The 20,720-nt window shown below is 37.6% G+C and overlaps 1 pseudogene; it reads left to right on the forward strand.

The window, feature by feature from the left end:
• Positions 1-20,720, forward strand: part of LOC137235640 (nuclear pore complex protein Nup88-like) — a 180,897-nt pseudogene that overhangs the window by 153,015 nt on the left and 7,162 nt on the right.

The raw sequence follows: 20,720 nt of genomic DNA on the forward strand, positions 1-20,720 counted from the left end.
ATTCAAATTTTAAAAGAAAAGTTAATATCCTTACAGTATATAAGTAAATTATGTCAACATTCAACTCCAGTAATGATATGTTGCAACAAAATACAAAAATAAAAGAAAATTTCAAAATGGGGGTGGCTCCGCCCTTTTTCATTTAATTTGTCTAGGATGCTTTTAATGCCATAAGTCGAACAAAAATTTACCAATCCTTGTGAAATTTGGTAGAGGCTTAGCTTCTACGACGATAACTGTTTTCTGTGAAAAAGGACGAAATCGGTTGAAGCCACGCCCAGGTTTTATACACAGTCGACCGTCTGTCCTTCCGCTCGGCCGTTAACACGATAACTTGAGCAAAAATCGATATATCTTTACTAAACTCAGTTCACGTACTTATCTGAACCCACTTTGTATTGGTGTAAAAAATGGCCGAAATCCGACAATGATCACGCCCACTTTTTCGATATCGAAAATTACGAAAAATTAAAAAAATGCCATAATTATATACCAAATACGAAAAAGGGATGAAACATTGTAATTCTATTGGTTTATTGACACAAAATATAACTTTAGAAAAAACTTTCTAAAATGGGTGTAAAACCTGCCATATTAAGTAGAAGAAAATGAAAAAGTTCTGCAGGGCGACATCAAAAGACCTTGGAATCTTGGAAGGAATACTGTTCGTGGTATTACATATATAAATAAATTAGCGGTACCCGACAGATGATGTTCTGCATCACCCTGGTCCACATTTTGGTCGATATATCGAAAACGCCTTCACATATACAACTAAGGGCCACTCCCTTTTAAAACCCTCATTAATACCTTTAATTTGATACCCATATCGTACAAAATAAATTCTAGAGTCACCCCTGGTCCACCTTTATGGCGATATCTCGAAAAGGCATCCACCTATAGAACTAAGGCCCACTCCATTTTAAAATAGTCATTAACACCTTTCATTTGATACCCATATCGTACAAACAAATTCTAGAGTCACCCCTGGTCCATCTTTATGGCGATATCTCGAAAAGGCGTCCATCTATAGAACTTAGGCCTACGCCCTTTAAAAATACTCATTAACACCTTTCATTTGATACCCATATCGTACAAAATAAATTCTAGAGTCACCCCTGGTCCACCTTTATGGCGATATCTCGAAAAGGCATCCACCTATAGAACTAAGGCCCACTCCCTTTTAAAATACTCATTAACACCTTTCATTTGATACCCATATCGTACAAACAAATTCTCGAGTCACCCCTGGTCCACCTTTATGGCGATATCTTGAAAAGGCGTCCACCTATAGAACTAAGGCCCACGCCCTTTTAAAGTACTCACTAACACCTTTCATTTGATACCCATATCGTACAAACAAATTCTAGAGTCACCCCTGATCCACCTTTATGGCGATATCTCAAAAAGGCGTCCACCTATAGAACTAAGCCCACGCCCATTTAAAATACTCATTGACAGCTTTCATTTGATACCCATATTGTACAAACGCATTCTAGAGTCACCCTGGTCCACGTTTATGGCGATATCCCGAAAAGGCGTCCATCCACAGAACTAAGGCCCACTCCCTTTTAAAACACTTATTAACACCTTTCGTTTGATACCCATATTGTACAAACGCATTCTAGAGTCAACCCTGGTCCACTTTTATAACGATATTCCGAAAAGGCGTCCACCAATAGGACTAAGGCCCACTCCCTTTTAAAATTATCATTAACACATTTCATTTGATACCCATATCGTACAAACAAATTCTAGAGTCAGGCCTGGTCCACCTGTATGGCGATATCCCTTAATGGCGTCCATCTGTAGAACTATGGCCCACTTCCTCTTAAAATACTCTTTAATACCTTCCATTTGATACACATGTCATACAAACTCATTCCAGGGTTACCCTAGGTTCCTTTTACAACATGGTGATTTTCCCTTACTTTGTCTCCACAGCTCTCAACTGAGTATGTAATATTCGGTTACACCCGAACTTAGCCTTCCTTACTTGTTTTTTTATGTCGAGTGTTTGACACTCGACGCCGATATGGTAAGCCTAAATAAATGTTTGCTTTGGCACTTTCCGCGGTTGATGAAAGCTTTTTTTCGGTACAATTAGACTTTTAGTGCTTTTTAATTGCTTATTTTAGTATCCAACAAATCAAGACTGGCAATATTTTTGTGGGTATATTTTTTTGGGCTTACATTTTTTTAAATTTGATTTCGTCTAGATCATTTTTTGACAACTACCTTACTGCTAACGAAAGACAAGCGCTAGCGGGTTTAATGGGTTGTAAATTTGGTTATTAATGATAATAAATAAACTGAAAAGTTTGCATCTCCGCTCGCCCTACCGACCAAGTAGCCTCAGCTAGCTGCCTTCAAAAGGTATGGAAAAAATTGTGGAAGTCAATCTAAAGAAACCCTCTCTATGTAGGAACCAATTAGCTTATCAGTGGTGAAAATTCTCAAATACTTATGCATTGCCCTACAAAAGAAATTAAAAGGACTATGTAGTCTTAAAACATAGGTCTTGGCGCCATTAATGGCACAGCAGGGGCTTTGAAAAAATACGACAAATTTATTATTTGAAGATCAGAAAAAAGTTTTGGGCTGATTCACTGCATTGTAACCAATACTGGACTGGAGTGTACTCTCTAGTCTCTTGTGGACGCAGTCCTTCGCCTACTAGAAAACCTTGGAATCTTCCGAAAATATAAAAGAGGAAGAGGGAAAAAGAAGGAATAGTTAAGATTCTTATAGTTTACGGTGTTGATGGTGGCGGTAATGATGACGCCGAAGATGATAACAACAAGAAGTTGACGAGCACTATGAAAGAGGCACAAAAGAAGACGAAGTTCAAAATAAAAACACTCCCTACAGTTGCAACCTCAAAAGAAAAGAAAACTAAAGGACAGGAAAAAAAGTAAAGAAGAACGAAACGGTAAGAAACCGAAGCCCAAAGCGGAACCGAATCTAAAACCGAAATTCGGACGGGACCGGAGCAATTTGGGACATAAAGGAAAGAAATTGAAAGAAAGGGAGAGAAGACGCAGAGGAGAGGAACGGAAATAAAAGATACGGTAAGAAACCAAAGCCCAAAGCGGAAACGAATCTGAAAGCGAACCCCAGATCGGGCAGGACCGGATCAAATTTGGAGCATAAAGAAAATAAATTAAAGGAAAGGGAGAAAAGACGCAAAGGATAGGAAGGGAAATAAAAGAAACGGTAAGAAACCGAAGGCGAACCGAAACCCAACCCAAAAAAATCGGACTGGAACGGGAGCGAAACACGCAACCGAAGATCAGAAATCAGAACTGATACAGAAACCGAATACGGGACCCAAAAAGGAACCAAAGTCGGAACCGGGAACAAAAGAGAAGAGAATGGTAAACTGACACCGAAGAAAGCGGATCCAAATCTGGAACCGAAACCAGATTCGCAACCAAATACGTAACAAATACTTGCTGCTCACGCTTTCAGGATAAAAACAGCTGATTTTATGCTCAGTGAAAAATTTCATTTAAAATTTAAAAAAATGTTTGTCAATAACTAAAAAATCTATACAGGCTGAATTCGGGACAATCCTGGAAATGTACTTCCAGATCCCTAAAATCCCGACAAAGTCATTCATTATACGTACTAGAAATATAAGCCGTCGATTTTCGTCGTTTTTCGCACGCCGCCGCCGAATGTCAAAATAATCGGCGCGATACTATATTTTCTACCTATTTAAGACTGCCTAGGTTCATGTCGAAAATTGGTCCGATATAGCCGAAATGGGTATCAACGGATGCGCATCACTGCCAGTTACAAGAATCCAATTGCGAGACTTAACTCTTTCTAATCGTTTAAAAGTTATTTAAAAAAACAGGCGCTTTCCATGCCGGCTGATCACGGATTTTGCATCACCAAGTTATTAAAACAAAACACTAAAAAAAAAGTTATATAAAAAATGTTAATGCTCACTTTACATAATTCTTTCAAAAAAAAAAAAAATTAAGAAAAATGAATTCAAATAAAATGACCCAAGTCGAGCATGTTTTCAAGTTGTCTTTAAGTTGTTAAAAAAGCAAATTTCCCGAAAAAAGTACTGATTTTCACCAAAAATTCTATATTCCGATTGGCTAAAATAATAAGCGAAATAAGTGATACAAAATCCTTTAGTAGGTTCCAGGGGCTTAAACGCTCCTTTGAAATGATTCCCGACTCAAACTTAAGTTGAAGATATATATACGTATGAGAAGGGTTTGAAAATCACTTGGCCTTATATTCAAAAATCTGTTGTTTATTTGCAAGACTTTAAAATAGCGTCTGAAATGTTAATTTTGATTTTAACACTTCATCATATAACACCCAAGTCTCCCGGTTAGACATTTCCTAAAGTTGGCGGCCCTATCCCAACTAGTCACTTGGAGTGAATCACATTGATTCTAGCCTCTCAACCAGGTTTAAGTATATCACCTACACGTTACGGCTCCTGTTACATATACGAATACGTAGGTATATATTGTAAAGAATTTTGGGAAATTCCGCTTATTTGAAACCTTCTGCTAACGTTAGAATCGCGGAACTATCGCATAAATAACTGCAATATTCTGTTTTGCAAAATGGTCTTTATTAGCCTACTTTTGGAGTAGTACAATTATACTTCACTTCGGAACTAATAGCGTGTTTAAATCAAATTGATTACTGATTCCCCAGCTTGCGCTGCTTTATACTATCGGTTTTCTCGTTAACCAGCAAAAGCGGTGTTCCACTACCCTAACGTAGGGGATAGTCGAACTACTCTAAAAACTGAAGCTACGCGGCTTGTATCAAAAGGCCGGAAAACAACAGTTTGTACTGGGCATATAACCTTAACATTTTTCAATTTAAAATCGGTCGACTTTCATTCTAAAATGAGGCTTTGGTTTAACGAAGGCTGTTGAAATCAATGTTTCGAAAGCAAGCATCTGCAAATTTTGGTCTGCATTTAAAAAAATGTATCCAGGGTGTAAAATTCAAATTAATTAGGATTATAAAATTTTCACCCATGAGTTACGCAATGATATCCACTTGGACTGCTTATGATTTCGAGGGCGGCATCCTTGGCCGAATAGTTACTCCCTAACATTTCAAGGTGTTTCTCTGGTAGTGCTCGACAGCATAGCGCGAAAAAAAATTCGTTATAAAATATTCGGAGCTACACCTAGAGCTTCTAAGAAAGTGACGTCGGTGAAGGTATGAGTTCAAAGTCGTAGTCCTATAGCTTCTGTAATGGCATGTGGTGTGAGGGTCAGGAGGCCGTCCACGCCGCCACCACCGGTATATTATAGTGCCTACTCCACCGCCGCCGATAAAGTGATCGGCGTAAACCTCTTTATACGTACATACACAGACGTAAAAGATGACGAGTACTTGCTACCCACGCTTTTAGGATAAAACAGCTGATTTTATGCTCAGCAAAAATTTTCATTTAAAATTAAACGCTTTCCAAAAACCATAAAGAAATCTATGCAGGCTGAGTTTCGGGACAATTTCGGGGTTTCGATATTGAACTTTCAGATCCCTAAAATCTCGAAAAAGTCATTTATAGTACATACATACATAGACGTAAAACATGAGGAGTACTTGCTAAAAATAATATTTCTCAAAAATTATACAGAAATCTATACATACATGCTGAAGTTCGGTACAATCTTGGAATTGAACTTTTAGATCAGTTTTTGTCAAAAACAATAAAGAAATCTATACAGGCTGATTTTTAGGACAATTCCGATGTTTCGGGGTTGAACTTTCAGATCCGTAAAATCCCGAAAAAGTCATTCATAGTAAATATATACACAGACGCAAAACATGACGAGTACCTGCTACTCAAATTTTTAAGATAAAACAGCTGTTAGGATAAAAACAGCTGATTTTATGCTCAGCAGAAAATTTCATTTAAAATAAAAAATTAAAAATGTTTGTCAAAATTCATAATGAAATCTATACAGGCTGAATTCGGGACAATCTGCGATTGTACTTCCAGATCCCTAAAATCCCAAAAAAGTCATTCATTATACGTACATACAAAGACGTAAAATATGACGAGTATTTGCTACTCACGCTTTTAGAATAAAACAGCTGATTTTATGCTCAGCGGAAAATTTCATCCCTAAAATCCCGAAAAAGTCATTCATAGTAAATATATACACAGACGCAAAACATGAGGAGTACCTGCTACTCAAATTTTTAAGATAAAACAGCTGTTAGGATAAAAACAGCTGATTTTATGCTCAGCAGAAAATTTCATTTAAAATAAAAAATTAAAAATGTTTGTCAAAATTCATAATGAAATCTATACAGGCTGAATTCGGGACAATCTGCGATTGTACTTCCAGATCCCTAAAATCCCAAAAAAGTCATTCATTATACGTACATACAAAGACGTAAAATATGACGAGTATTTGCTACTCACGGTTTTAGGATAAAACAGCTGATTTTATGCTCAGCGGAAAATTTCATTTAAAACTAAAAAAAAAGTTTGTCAAAAACCATAAAGAAATCTATACAGTCTCAATTTCGGGACAACTTCGGGGTTTCGGGATGGAAATTTTAGATCCCGGCGGCCACCGTGGTGTGATGGTAGCGTACTCCGCCTACCACACCGTATGCCCTGGGTTCACACCCCGGGAAAAGCACATCAAAATTTTAGAAATAAAGTTTTTCAATTAGAAGAAAATTTTTCTAAGCGGGGTCGCGCCTCGGCAGTGTTTAGCAAGCGCTCCGAGTGTATTTCTGCCATGAAAAGCTCTCAGTGAAAACTCATTTGCCGTTCGGAGTCGGCAAAAAACATGTGGGTCCCGTCCGGCCAATTTGTAGGGAAAATAAAGAGGACCACGACGCAAATTGGAAGAAAAGCTCGGCCTTATATCTCTTCGGAGGTTATCGCGCCTTACATTTATTTTTTTTTTTTATAAAATCCCGAAAAAGTCATTCATAGTACAGACATACACAGACGTAAAACATGACGAGTACTTGCTATTCACGGTTTTAGGATAAAACAGCTGTTAGGATAAAAACAGCTGATTTTATGTGCAGCGGAAAATTTTATTTAAAATTGGACAACAAAATTTGTCAAAAACCATATAGAAATCTATACAGGCTGTAATCGGGACAATCTCGGGATTGGACTTTCAGATCAGTTTTTTTCAAAATCCATAAGGAAGTCTATACAAGGACAATCTCGTAATCCCGGGATTGAACTTTCAAATCCCTGAAATCCCGAAAAAGGCCTTCATAGAGATACATACACAGCCATCAAACATGACGAGTACTTGCTACTCACGCCTTTTTCCTCACAATTTTTCAGCAAAAATATTTTCTGAAATACATTGCTAACATTTTAAGAGTAATATTTACGCTTTGAAATCATTTTTTTATGTAATTTAATGCTTTTTACGGTATCTCAATTTCAAGCTAAATGGCAGAAGCTGTCAAAAATATCCTTTTCAAGTTAGAAACATGTTTTATTAATATGTTTAATGCACTTTGAAATACATTCACATGTACAGAAATGAACACACGTTTTTTTCACATTTTCTCAACCAAAGGGATTTCTATTTTTATACTCAGTTGAGCAGAGCTCACAGAGTATTATATTAAGTTTGATTGGATAACGGTTGGTTGTACATATATAAAGGAATCGAGATAGATATAGACTTCCATATATCAAAATAATCAGGATCGAAAAAAAATTTTATTGAGCCAGGTCCGTCCGTCCGTTAACACGATAACTTGAGTAAATTTTGAGCTATCTTGATGAAATTTGGTATGTGGGTTCCTGAGCACTCATCTCAGATTGCTATTTAAAATGAACGATATCGGACTATAACCACGCCCACTTTTTCGATATCGAAAATTTCGAAAACCCGAAAAAGTGCGATAATTCATTACAAAAGATAGATGAAGCGACGAAACTTGGTAGATGAGTTGAACTTATGACGCAGAATAGAAAATTAGTAAAATTTTGGACAATGGGCGTGGCACCGCCCACTTTTAAAAGAAGGTAATTTAAAATTTTGCAAGCTGTAATTTGGCAGTCGTTGAAGATATTATGATAAAATTTGGCAGGAACGTTACTCCTATTACTATATGTACACTTAATAAAAATTAACAAAATCGGAGAAGGACCACGCCCACTTTAAAAAAAAAAATTTTTAAAGTAATATTTTAACAAAAAATTTAACATCTTTACAGTATATAAGAAAATTATGTCAACATTCAACTCCAGTAATGATGTGGTGCAACAAAATACAAAAAAAAAGAAAATTTCAAAATGGGCGTGGCTCCGTTCTTTTTCATTTAATTTGTCTAGGATAATTTTAACGCCATAAGTCGAACAAAAATTAACCAATCCTTTTGAAATTTGGTAGGGGCATAGATTTTATGACGATAACTGTTTTCTGTGAAAATGGGCGGAATCGGTTGATGCCACGCCCAGTTTTTATACACAGTCGTCCGTCTGTCCTTCCGCATGGCCGTTAACACGATAACTTGAGCAAAAATCGACATATCTTTAATGAACTTAGTACACGTGCTTACTTGAACTCGCTTTATCTTGGTATAAAAAATGAACGAAATCCGACTATGACCACGCCCACTTTTTCGATATCGAAAATTACGAAAAATGAAAAATATGCCATAATTCTATACCAAATACGAAAAAAGGGATGAAACATGGTAAGGTAATTGGATTGTTTTATTGACGCGAAATATAACTTTAGAAAAAACTTTATAAAATAGTTGTGACACCTACCATATTAAGTAGAAGAAACTGAAAAAGTTCTGCAGGGCGAAATAAAAAACCCTTAAAATCTTGGCAGGTATTACATATATAAATAAATTAGCGGTACCCGACAGATGATGTTCTGGGTCACCTTGGTCCACATTTTTGTCGATATCTGGAAAACGCCTTCACATATACAACTACCACCACTCCCTTTTAAAACTCTCATTAATACCTTTAATTTGATACCCATATCGTACAAACACATTCTAGAGTCACCCCTGGTCCACCTTTGTGGCGATATTTCGAAACGGCATCCACCTATAGAACTAAGGCCCACTCCCTTTTAAAATACTCATTAACAACTTTCGTTTGATGCCCATATCGTACAAACACATTCTAGAGTCACCCCTGGTCCACCTTTATGGCGATATCTCGAAAACGCGTCCACCTATAGAACTAAGCCCCACGCCCTTTTAAAATACTCATTAACACCTTTCTTTCGATACCCATATTGTACAAACAAATTCTAGGGTCACCCCTGGTCCACCTTTATGGTGATATCTCGAAAATGCGACCACCTATACATCAACCACCACTCCCTTTTAAAACCCTCAATAATACCTTTAATTTGATACCCATATCGTACAAACACATTCTAGAGTCACCCCTGGTCCACCTTTGTGGCGATATTTCAAAACGGCGTCCACCTATGGAACTAAGGATTACTCCTTTTTAAAATACTCATTAACACCTTTCTTTTGATACCCATATTGTACAAACAAATTCTAGGGTCACCCCTGCTCCACCTTTATGGCGATATCTCGAAACGGCATCCACCTATGGAACTAAGGCCCACTCCCTTTTAAAATACTCATTAACACCTTTCGTTTGATGCCCATATTGTACAAACAAATTCTAGGGTCACCCCTGGTCCACCTTTATAGCGATATCTCGAAACGGCGTCCACCTATGGAACTAAGGATTACTCCTTTTTAAAATACTCATTAACACCTTTCTTTTGATACCCATATTGTACAAACAAATTCTAGGGTCACCCCTGCTCCACCTTTATGGTGATATCTCGAAACGGCATCCACCTATAGAACTAAGGCCCACTCCCTTTTAAAATACTCATTAACACCTTTCGTTTGATGCCCATATTGTACAAACGCATTCTAGAGTCACCCCTGGTCCACTTTTATGGCGATATCTCGAAACGGCATCCACCTATAGAACTAAAGCCCACTCCCTTTTAAAATATTCATTAACACCTTTCATTTGATACCCATATCGTACAAACGCATTCTAGAGTCACCCCTGGTCCACTTTTATGGCGATATTTCGAAACGGCATCCACCTATAGAACTAAGGCCCACTCCCTTTTAAAATACTCATTAACACCTTTCGTTTGATGCCCATATTGTACAAACAAATTCTAGGGTCACCCCTGGTCCACCTTTATGGCGATATCTCGAAACGGCGTCCACCTATGGAACTAAGGATTACTCCTTTTTAAAATACTCATTAACACCTTTCTTTTGATACCCATATTGTACAAACAAATTCTAGGGTCACCCCTGCTCCACCTTTATGGCGATATCTCGAAACGGCATCCACCTATAGAACTAAGGCCCACTCCCTTTTAAAATACTCATTAACACCATTCGTTTGATGCCCATATCGTACAAACGCATTCTAGAGTCAACCCTGATCCACCTTTATGGCTATATCCCTAAATGGCGTCCACCTATAGAACTATGGCCCACTCCCTCATAAAATACTCTTTAATACCTTTCATTTGATACACATGTCATACAAACATATTCCAGGGTTTCCCTCGGTTCATTTTCCTACATGATTATATTCCCTTATGTTGTCACCATAGCTCTCAACTGAGTATGTAATGTTCGGCTACACCCGAACTTAACCTTCCTTACTTGTTTTTTTTGTCTTATTTGAGCATTCATTATTTTTATCTACAACTCTTAAAAGGCGAGTAAGCGCACGAAGTGCATTTGTGGCAGCGGAACATAATTTTAAATAAAATTAAAATTATTAGCTGAAATAAAAGGCTAACGTCCGTTTTTGTGCACTCACACACATAAGCATACCCATACTTTAAGACACGTTGATACACACACATGTCCTGCGGCAAATGCGCATAATGAGCAGCAACCTCGCTTCTGTCATTCTTTAGCTCAGCATTTAGAACCGCAGCAGAAGCTTTTTTTTTTTTGTTTTTTAACTTGCACTTTACTTGAAGGGGTGAATAGCAGTGAAGACGAAAAAAATAATGCTTGAAAAGTTTCGTTGAATTTTGCTATAAGAAAAAAATGTGTACAAAATAAAAATGCTTGTGTGTGTGCTTAGCATAAACGCGCTTCGAAAAGAGTGTGGCTGTGTGTGTGAGCCAACTGGGTGTCATTACCAAAGATTTGTTGCGCTAAATATCCTGCAAAAAATGCGATTAGTCTGGGATGAGTCGCAAAGGAGTATGCGACTAATGCCAGTTTTGATCTCTTTGTATGCGTTGAACTATTCCCTTTTATTTGAGTATGTACCCATTTATGCCCGAAAGGGAACGACAGAACCAATCCCCTTTGTACCCATATGGGAGTGAAAGAAGACTTATCTCTTTTCTCATGAAAAAGTGTTAGTTTTCGTATGATACGAGGTTATGTACATGTTAAACGCAATACTAAAACTTGCGAAAAAATTGTTAGATACACCTACATATGTAAAAAAATTATTAAGTCGCCAACTCATTGCAAGAGATATGGATCGACGATAATGGAACATATGGTCCAAGTCGTTTAGGTTCGGTATAGGGCTCCGTATTTTTTATACTTTTCATGAAAATTTAATGATATATTAACTTCGTCACGAATATCAAAATTGTAAGTCCTTAGAGGAAAATAGATAGACCCACCAATAAGTATACCGAAATGATCAGGATGAAGAGCTGAGTTGATTAAGCCGTGTCCGTCTGTCTGTTTGTATGCACACTACTCCCTCAATTTTTGAGATATCTTGATAAAATATGGTGTGCGGGCGTCCGATTAGACATTTGTCGGAACCGGCCGGATCGGACCTCTATAGCATATTTCCCCCACAGCCGATTGTTCAGATAAAAAACTTTTCGTAATTTCTGCCCCATTTTAACAGCTAGAAGCTTCAATTTTCTCAAATGCTTACGTATATAGCAGGTATTGTTGTCTGAAAAATTCGAAGAGATCGGTTGTATATATAGCATATGTCCCCTACAATCGATTGTTGAGATAAGGAACTTTAGGCAATTTCTAAAGTATTTGAACAGCTAGAAGCTTCAAATTCCAGCAAATGTTTACGTATATGGCATATATTTTTGTCTAAAAAAATCAAAGAGATCGGTGGTATATATATTATATACCCCATATAAACTGTCATTTTTGCACCGTTTTAAGAAGCTTCAAATTTCATCAAATACTTACCTTTACGTTATATATTGTTAAGATAAGTGATTCAAGGTCATATCTATTTCATGCAGACCACAAAAATGGGAAAAGAAACTACCTGCCCTTTTTTATTTTTTATACTAGAAGACCCGGCAGACGTTGTCCTGCCCTAAATTTGGCCTATCTACATACATTTTAATAAGTTGTTTCCGTCTGACTCTGCCCTCCCCCCCCTGTTCAATTTTTCCTAATCCTTTTATTCACTCCTCCCTCCGTATTTTTCGCTTCATCTATCTCCATCTTCGTCTCATTCTATCTCTTTCTCAATCTCCTTCTCTCTTTTCTCTTCTATCAATTCCTTCTCATTCTTCTGCATCCCATATTGCCTGACCTAGAGGGTGGTACGTATTTTATTCCAGTCCCAGTCCCAGTCCCACTCCGAGTGTCAGTCCCAGTCCGTCTCTGTTTAATATATTACTCTTTACCAAAGCACTCATCAACAGCTTTCATTTGATATCCATATTGTATAAAAACTGTCATTCACTGGCCCACGTTTTGGCCTATATCTCGAGGCCCTGTACCTGTAGTAACCACCGCGTGAGGTTTACGCAACTTGTGTGAAAATTTGAACAAAATTGACCGACGCATCTCTTCAAACACCGGCGACCAACTAACACACATTTTGGCCTTTCTTTTTATATATATAGATTTTTTTTTTCACACTATAATATTAAAAGAAAATCTGATTTTCGTTGCTTTTGAAATTCGGCTTAAAAATTGCACATGGAACAACTAAAGACTCTCCTGTATTAAAAAAAATGTCATAGTACCTCTAAATCGCGGGCGCCCTTAGAATCCCCTCTGAGATATAACCTATCCTATATTTCAAGTTAGATCAAACTACACACGGGGTGCAAAACAAATACAAAATTAGTTAATTAGTTAAGGAGTCCATTGGCCTCAAACCTGTAACACGTGTTTTTTATATATTAAAATTTATCTTAAAAATTGCTTAGGTGTGAACATCTGTTCACCATATATTTTATATCTTATACACCCGATTATTTGTATATTACGAATGGGATAAGATTATTGTTCAGCCCCAGTCATAAAAGGTATGAAGTCTTCGGCGCAGCCGACGACAGTCCTGTCCTTACTTGTTCTTAAACAATTCGAATCAAGAACCTATATTCTATTTTATTAACTCACTTCGTTACCACTTTATTGTATGATTATTAAAATGGGCTAAACAGATTTCAACCTGACTAGCCTCAACTGTACCCAAAAGTGACTAGAGGGGATCAATTATGCCCCAATGTAGACAAAAGATATAAATCGGCGTCCGCTCTCTTAGGGATAAGTCGCACTATTTTTTGCAGGGTATGTTGCATGAGTGTGTGTATTTGTGTGTGTATTTTGATGTGTGTGTGTGTTTTTAACGCCCACTCCTTCGTGACCATTTCGTATACCCTGTGGCGCTATCTATCTATAAGAGCGCTCGCTTAAAAATACCATTTAAAAATATCAGTTGCATCCTCCCATTTTTTTTTTTTTTTTTATTTTGGTCAAAAGTTCTTTTTCTTTTATTTGTGTTTTTAATTTTTTCGCATTAATTTTTCTTATTTTCGGTTTTGCCTTACATTATCCCCATTTTATTCGTATTCGAATGCATACATACATATTTAATACCGCCTCTTACATTTATTTGACATTTTTTCGCGCATATCCTGGAGTTTGGTATGATGTTGCACTTACGTTGGCTTATGAGTCTTTTTTTTTCTTATTTAAATACATACACATATGCTCATTTATATGTATGTCCACATTTGTCACATGTCCAATGAAGATGTATCCATTTGCCTAAAAATGGTTTTCTGCTTCTGGCCATTAATGGGTGGAGCCATCATTAAATATGCAAATTATTGCAAGGCTTGTTTTTAGCAACAAACTGTCGTGAATTAGCTATGAAAAGAAATAAAATATTTTATATCCTTTGTTAAAATCTTTTCAAAGGCTTATTGTATAAATTTAAAGTATGAATTGCGTTATTGAGTTGATAGGTTTTGACTTCAAATTCTCTCTAATAAATCGTTGTACATGTCGTATAAGTAATATTTTTATAGCGTGCACAAGAGCTGGGTTTAAGCATTAGTGTTGCATTGTATGTATCTAGAGAAATGTCTTATGGCGTTATCTTTTCTGAAAATAATGTCTCCCTATCGATTTTCTCAGCTCTCTCGTAAGTTTGTGTGTTCCTTTCACAAAATGTTTTCCAATAGATAAGAAAAGGGATCTCATTACCTACAAATAGAGTAATTATACATAGCTCCAGGTGACCCAGTTCAAAAGTTAGAATTTAATAGTGCAACATGAGGGTAACATTTTTGCCAGAAAAGAACACAATAAGTGTGTAACAATCTTAATTTAACTTTAATGGAAAAACACTTTCTTGCGAAGCCAGTTCTCGCAACGATCAAGCTGAGACTTCAGTTTGTAACCGAAAGCGTGCTTTCTAGTCGGTTTATGGTATTCGAATAGTAGCGAAGCTTCGACTAATCGATAGTTGGCGTTCGTAAAACTGCTCTCAAAATAGACGGCTAACTAATACTGTGGCTCTTACATCTGCTGACTAGATATTTAACGCTGGGAGCAGTAGGAGCACATTTCTATCTCTCTTCCAGGGAGCCCGCGACCTCAAACCTCTGGTATGATGAAAAACATCGGGTTGCGCTGGAAAAAAAAGACGCTGCCTACGCCCGGTTTATTGGAGCGTTATTGTGTAGTTTAGAAAGTAAGACGCTTACTCAGAAGACAAAAATGTGGAACAGAACGGCGTGTGTTAGATAGTCTGCAGATGCTGGCTGATTAAAATAATATCCGTATAGCTTTCCAAAAGCCCGCAGATGACAGAAGGTTTCAAAACCGAATAGATTTGGTAATGGTGACCTGGTAACTGACGTACAGACTCTGCGTGAAGGGAGTACTTCTGATTGCTAGGCAGCTAGGAAGACGACGAAATCGATACACCCAATATCTGGTGCATTCCGTATAGTATTCAAAATATTCGAAATTGAACGATTAGCCTAATGGTCGAAAGTAAGAGGGTAATCGATTAGGCGAAAAGCATCTATCGGGTCTGCAAAACAATTCAAGCCAGACCTCACTCCCTTTACTGATCTCCATATCTTCGTCCACCTTTTCATCTGCCTTCCTTGTAGTCTTGGCTTTATACTTAATGATTGCCTATGTTTTATCTTCCCATGTTTGGTTGCAACTAGGTAAAACTTGGACGCAAAGTTGGTCATGTCATTGCAAACGGCTTATCATACAACGTCAAACGCGTTTGACAACAAAGTGAGAATTCAATTGACCCATAAATGAAAACGACACTGGCAATTTATTTTCGTTTGCCGTCTGGCGTCACATCGATTAATAATATCACAGCGTGTGAACAGGAAATATTAAAACGGGTTGTGAAATAAATTACCACACAAAGCTAGCTTGGGTTTTGATCACACACTTTATCGACTTCTATTCACTTGTGTGACATAACGGAAACGCCAGTTTTCGATGCCAATCATTTTGACCTTAAGGCCAAGTATTACACTCTTTCTATTTATATATTTCCTTCCCTTGAGGAGATTTTCATTCCTCTACTTCTTAACCCTTCCTTTTCGATCGCCCATTCCAGCGGACATACCGTATCAGCTCATCTATGAAAATACCCGTTCCCATTATCGCCGTTGGAAATTTGATAACAAATTGTAGAGCCGGATGAAAAGCATGAATGCTGAGTCTATGAATGTGTCTTTTCTAACAAAATCGATGAATCGGGGAACTACGGCGAACCTGCATTAAGAAAATATTGATTTAACGATCAACACAGAATAAATTGATCCAACCAAAAGTTACCTGTGAATGATGACCTCTCAGCGGGAACTACCTTGTCTTTACAGATGCTGTACGTACCCGCATAAACTAACTTGTAGGAAATATTAAAATAAGTGGCCTTAATCTTCTCGGAGGTTCATTACTCCAAATTTTGTATTTTCAGTAGATTAGGTTAGGATAAACTGGCCGGTCCATGAGGACCTCACATAGACTGAATGAGTCCGTAGTGTTACCAAAAGTTTCTTTTTAGCGACCAAACTGAAAAACCCTATCAAAAGCCAGGACCTATGTTATAAAATAAATCCGTCCTCTTGGCAAATACTAGAAGCTTTCTAGAACCCACTTCCTGCTTCTAGATCTGACAGCTTTATCACTCCTAATAGCTGGAGTCTTAGCCAAGGCACGAGCACAAAACGTGCTCGATCGTTTCCTCCTCCAACCCGCACTTCCCACATCTGCTATCACTGACCAAGCCTAATCTAAAAGCATGTAACACCAGAAGTCAGTGTCCAGTCAGAATACCCGTCATGAGTCTACATTCCTCTCTTTTGAATTTTCAGTAAGTGCCAAAAAGAAAAAAAGGCAGTCTTGTATTTTTCCAAAAGCAACAAATTGTGAGACAAATACATATGTAAATCCTATCCATTTCTAACCATCTTCTTATATGAGTTGCTGGTCTATTACGCTTATCAGTACCCGAGCAAACGATGTAACTAAGAACTTAATTAAACAAACAAAACTTGAACGTACAAGATGATATGTGAATATGCGAGTTGGTACATGATTATGTAAACTGCATTTTATACCGCGCTTTATGCATAATTTAACATCGTTTGTAATCCGAATAAAAAATCACACATGCTCTATATATAGGCATCTTGGGAATTGCAGGCGACAACAAACCGAGAGATAACCAATTTAAGCATTGCTTGAAATGTTCTTAATCATACGGAACTATGTATGTATGTATTCGTATAGGAGTGCTAGGCCTGAATGACTTCTGCTTTGGATTGTTACAATGTACGCACATAAATTGAGTTTATCAAAGTTGTGGGGTATATGAGTATGTACTTACGAAACTCTTAATATGTATGCAAAGTCTTCATATGTATGCTAAAGTCAGCAAGTAGTACTGGATGGTACTTACTCGTTGTTTTCTTAACCCATCCCTTGCTTTTTCAGGTAAATTAACTTATTAAGTAAGTCTCCTGTGATTTTTTAATGTGAAAACATTTTCGCTTATGTTGTGGGTGAGCTCAGCAAGTTGCGCGTAGTTCCTAATGTAAGTTGTTATGCGTATGTACACGGCGGAGTTGATATGAGAGCTATGTATAAATAAAATAAATGCAAAGCGCGATAACTTCCGAAAAGATTTGAGGTATGAGCGAATCAGACACCAAGAAAAGGACTCCAGGCTCGGACAAACCAAAACAATCCAGAACTGTAATAGCGAACTGAGAACAGAGAAAAGAGAAAGCAAAAAATTATGACTGCGATGAAGAGGAAAAGGTTGCCACATAACCGTAATTACGTTTATTAATTATTGAAGGGTAAACATCTTTACTCATGCTATAAAGGAATCTATTCGTCATCATTAATTGGCGCTTCACAGCCTTAGTGATTTTGGGCGTTTCGTAACTAGTCACGGCAGCTCTGTTTGTACAGCTGCTAATTATTCCTCCTTCGATATTCGCCGTCGGCATCACGGACAGGGCCGGATAACTTTTCTCTCGAACACTCCAGGAGCCCCCTCATCTTCTCTCAACATCATTCATGATTCTGAGCCATACATACAGGTATGATGAAATAGCTGCAGAGTGTGATTCTTGTTCTTCGAGAGAAGACTTTACTTTTCAATGGCCAAGTCAGTCAGAAGAGCATTTGTTGGTAAGAATTATTTTCCGTTTGATTTCGGACCCCGACATTATTTTTGCTGTTGATGCTGGTTCCCAGAGAGACGAAGTCCTTCACAGTCTTGATTTTATATCCACAGTGGAAGTGGCTGCCAAGGCGCGAATGTGCCCATTTTTCTTGGTACTTCGTTTTGCTCTCATCTACCGCAAGATCTGTTTTTTGCCTCTTTTTCTAATCCGGAGAAAGCAGAACTCACGGCGCGTTTTTTAAGGCCAATACTATCAATATCATCAGCATACGCCAGTTATTGTACGCTCTTATAAAATAATGTGCCATCACGGTTTAGTTCTGCTGCTAAAATTATCCTCTCCAGCTTGGAATGGCTCGGAGAAGTCCTTCCCGATTCCTACGAAGCTGGTACTCTTCAACGTAATCTGGCAAACCGATTTGCTGTCGATGTTAGCGAAAAGTTGTCGATTTCTTTTTAAAACTTTATCAATTTTTTATCGAAAAATTATCGATTATTTATCGTAAAGTTATCGATACGTGTCATAAAGTAATCGACTGTTGATCGAAAAGTTGAAATTGTTTATTGAAAATGGCCGACCTGCTATAGAAAAGCGCAAAACTTGTAGATTTCTTATTTAAGTGCTAGAAATTTGTTATCGATTTGTTAACGACGACTAATGACGTTTGAAATGGAAAAAATACCGAAAAAATATCAATCTAAAATCGGCGACACATTTGCAACCCATCGATAACGAGCGATAGTAAACCGATAATAAAACATTACAGCGGGTACCGGTTGTTACCAACAGGAATTCGACGAAACTTTTCTCAGTTACGTCTGTTTTGGTTTAACTTCAGCCCTGGGGCGAGCTCTAGTTAATATTTATCTATTTAAAGTCGACAAATAACAATAACATTACTTTTCTTTACGTACACCTTTTTTTGCTTTTGCATTCCTAAATTACATATTTTATGTTAATCACACACATGTGCAATACATAAATTGCAGCAAGATGCAGGCGCTGTTGTTTCTGTTTTTGGTGGCTCAGAAAACGGCTTTTCTAAGTGAATTTATTTGGTAACATTTTAAACCGCACTAAGCCAACTAAATTATATAATTTAGTTACAAACATATACAAGTAGCTAGCGGAGCGTATGCTTCCTTGGTCTCCCCTCTTTGTCATCCCTCTGTCTAGCTCTGCGCCCTCTTGCTCTTTATTCAAGATGTGCCTAATGAAATAAGTATTCATATTTTAACTACTTAAACTATGTTTACAGTGTTTATACTCTTTAGCGTTGTCTTTTTTTCCTCTTAGTTTTTTCTTTGTCTAATTTAGTTGTTGTTGTTTTTTTTCGTCTTGTCTCTTTTTAGCGCCATAAATTAAATTCTAGCTATTTAACAACAATCCACACCTGGAATTGCGTCAGTTACGCTGGCATCCATTTTCGCCTACGGACTCACATTTGCTGGTTTTACTCTCGGACAATACAATACGGTAAGTGTTGCTATGGATAAAAAATGGTATTGTAATTTCATTTTTTAATCCAAGCATCTAATTTATTGTTAAGTTTGTTGCACTGCGATTAGCTGCAGTGTTAGTGTTTTTAAGATTTTTATTTTGTTTAAACAAAGATATAAGTTAGAAGTAGATAACAATAGGACATTCGAAATTTATGAAGCATGAAAAATACTTAGCCTGAACAAGCGCGCAGTGAGTCCCTTCTTCTCGGGATTAGATAAAGAAGCAAAACAAGTGGGTCTTGCGGTAAATGAGGAGAAAACTTACAAAGTTTACAAACGGCGATGGTTACTAGGTCATGTTTCTGAATTCCATTTCTTTAGCAGCTAGCATTTCGGGAGCTGAGTATTGAACTCGAAATCTCCAACAATCATAATTTATACTAGTGTAAAGGCAGATGCCTTTATCCACTCAGCCATATGTTGCTTTTGTGTTGCTTTTTTGTTGCTGTTCCTTTATTCGCCACTTAGGTACATACTTATGCTTTTTTATCCTAATTGTGTGGAATTATAGGCGCGCTCGAAGATGTTGAATAAAGTAATAGCAACAAAAAGGCAACGGATATACATTCGAGACTGAAAAAGTGCTTTTTTGGACTGAGTAGGCAATTGAAAAGTGAAGTCCTCTCTCGACGCACAAAAATCAAGCTTTACAAGTCGGTAATCATACTTGTACTGATGTATGGCTTAGAATCATAGACGATGTCTAGAGAAGATCAAACGGATGTTGAAGTTTTCGAGAGAAAATTTCTCCAGACGATTTATGGCCCTGCCCATAATGCCGACGGCGAGTATCGAAAGAGTTATAACGATGAGCTGTATTAGCTTATCGCGAATGTGAGGATAGTAAAAAAAATAAATAAATGTAAGGCGCGATAACCTCCGGAGAGATATAAGGCGAGCTTCTCTTCCAATTTGCGTCGTGCTCCTCTTGATATTCCCTACAAATTGGCAGAAAGGGACCTACATGTTGTATGCCGACTCCGAACGGCATCTGCAAGGCATGAGTTTTCACTGAGAGCTTTTCATGGTAGAAATACACTCGGAGCGATTGCCAAACACTGCCGAGGTGCGACCCCGCTTAGAAAAATTTTCTTCTAATTGAAAAACCTTATTTCTAAAATTTTGATGTCGCTTTGCCCGGGGTGTGAACCCAGGGCATACGGTGTGGTAGGCGGAGCACACTACCATCACACCACGGTGGCCGCCTGTGACGATAGTGCAGCGAATAAAAGCCAAAAGGCTTCGCTGGCTAGTTCATGCTATGCGA

Source organism: Eurosta solidaginis, unplaced genomic scaffold (assembly GCF_040869045.1).
Source record: "Eurosta solidaginis isolate ZX-2024a unplaced genomic scaffold, ASM4086904v1 ctg00000623.1, whole genome shotgun sequence".
Lineage (NCBI taxonomy): Eukaryota > Metazoa > Arthropoda > Insecta > Diptera > Tephritidae > Eurosta > Eurosta solidaginis.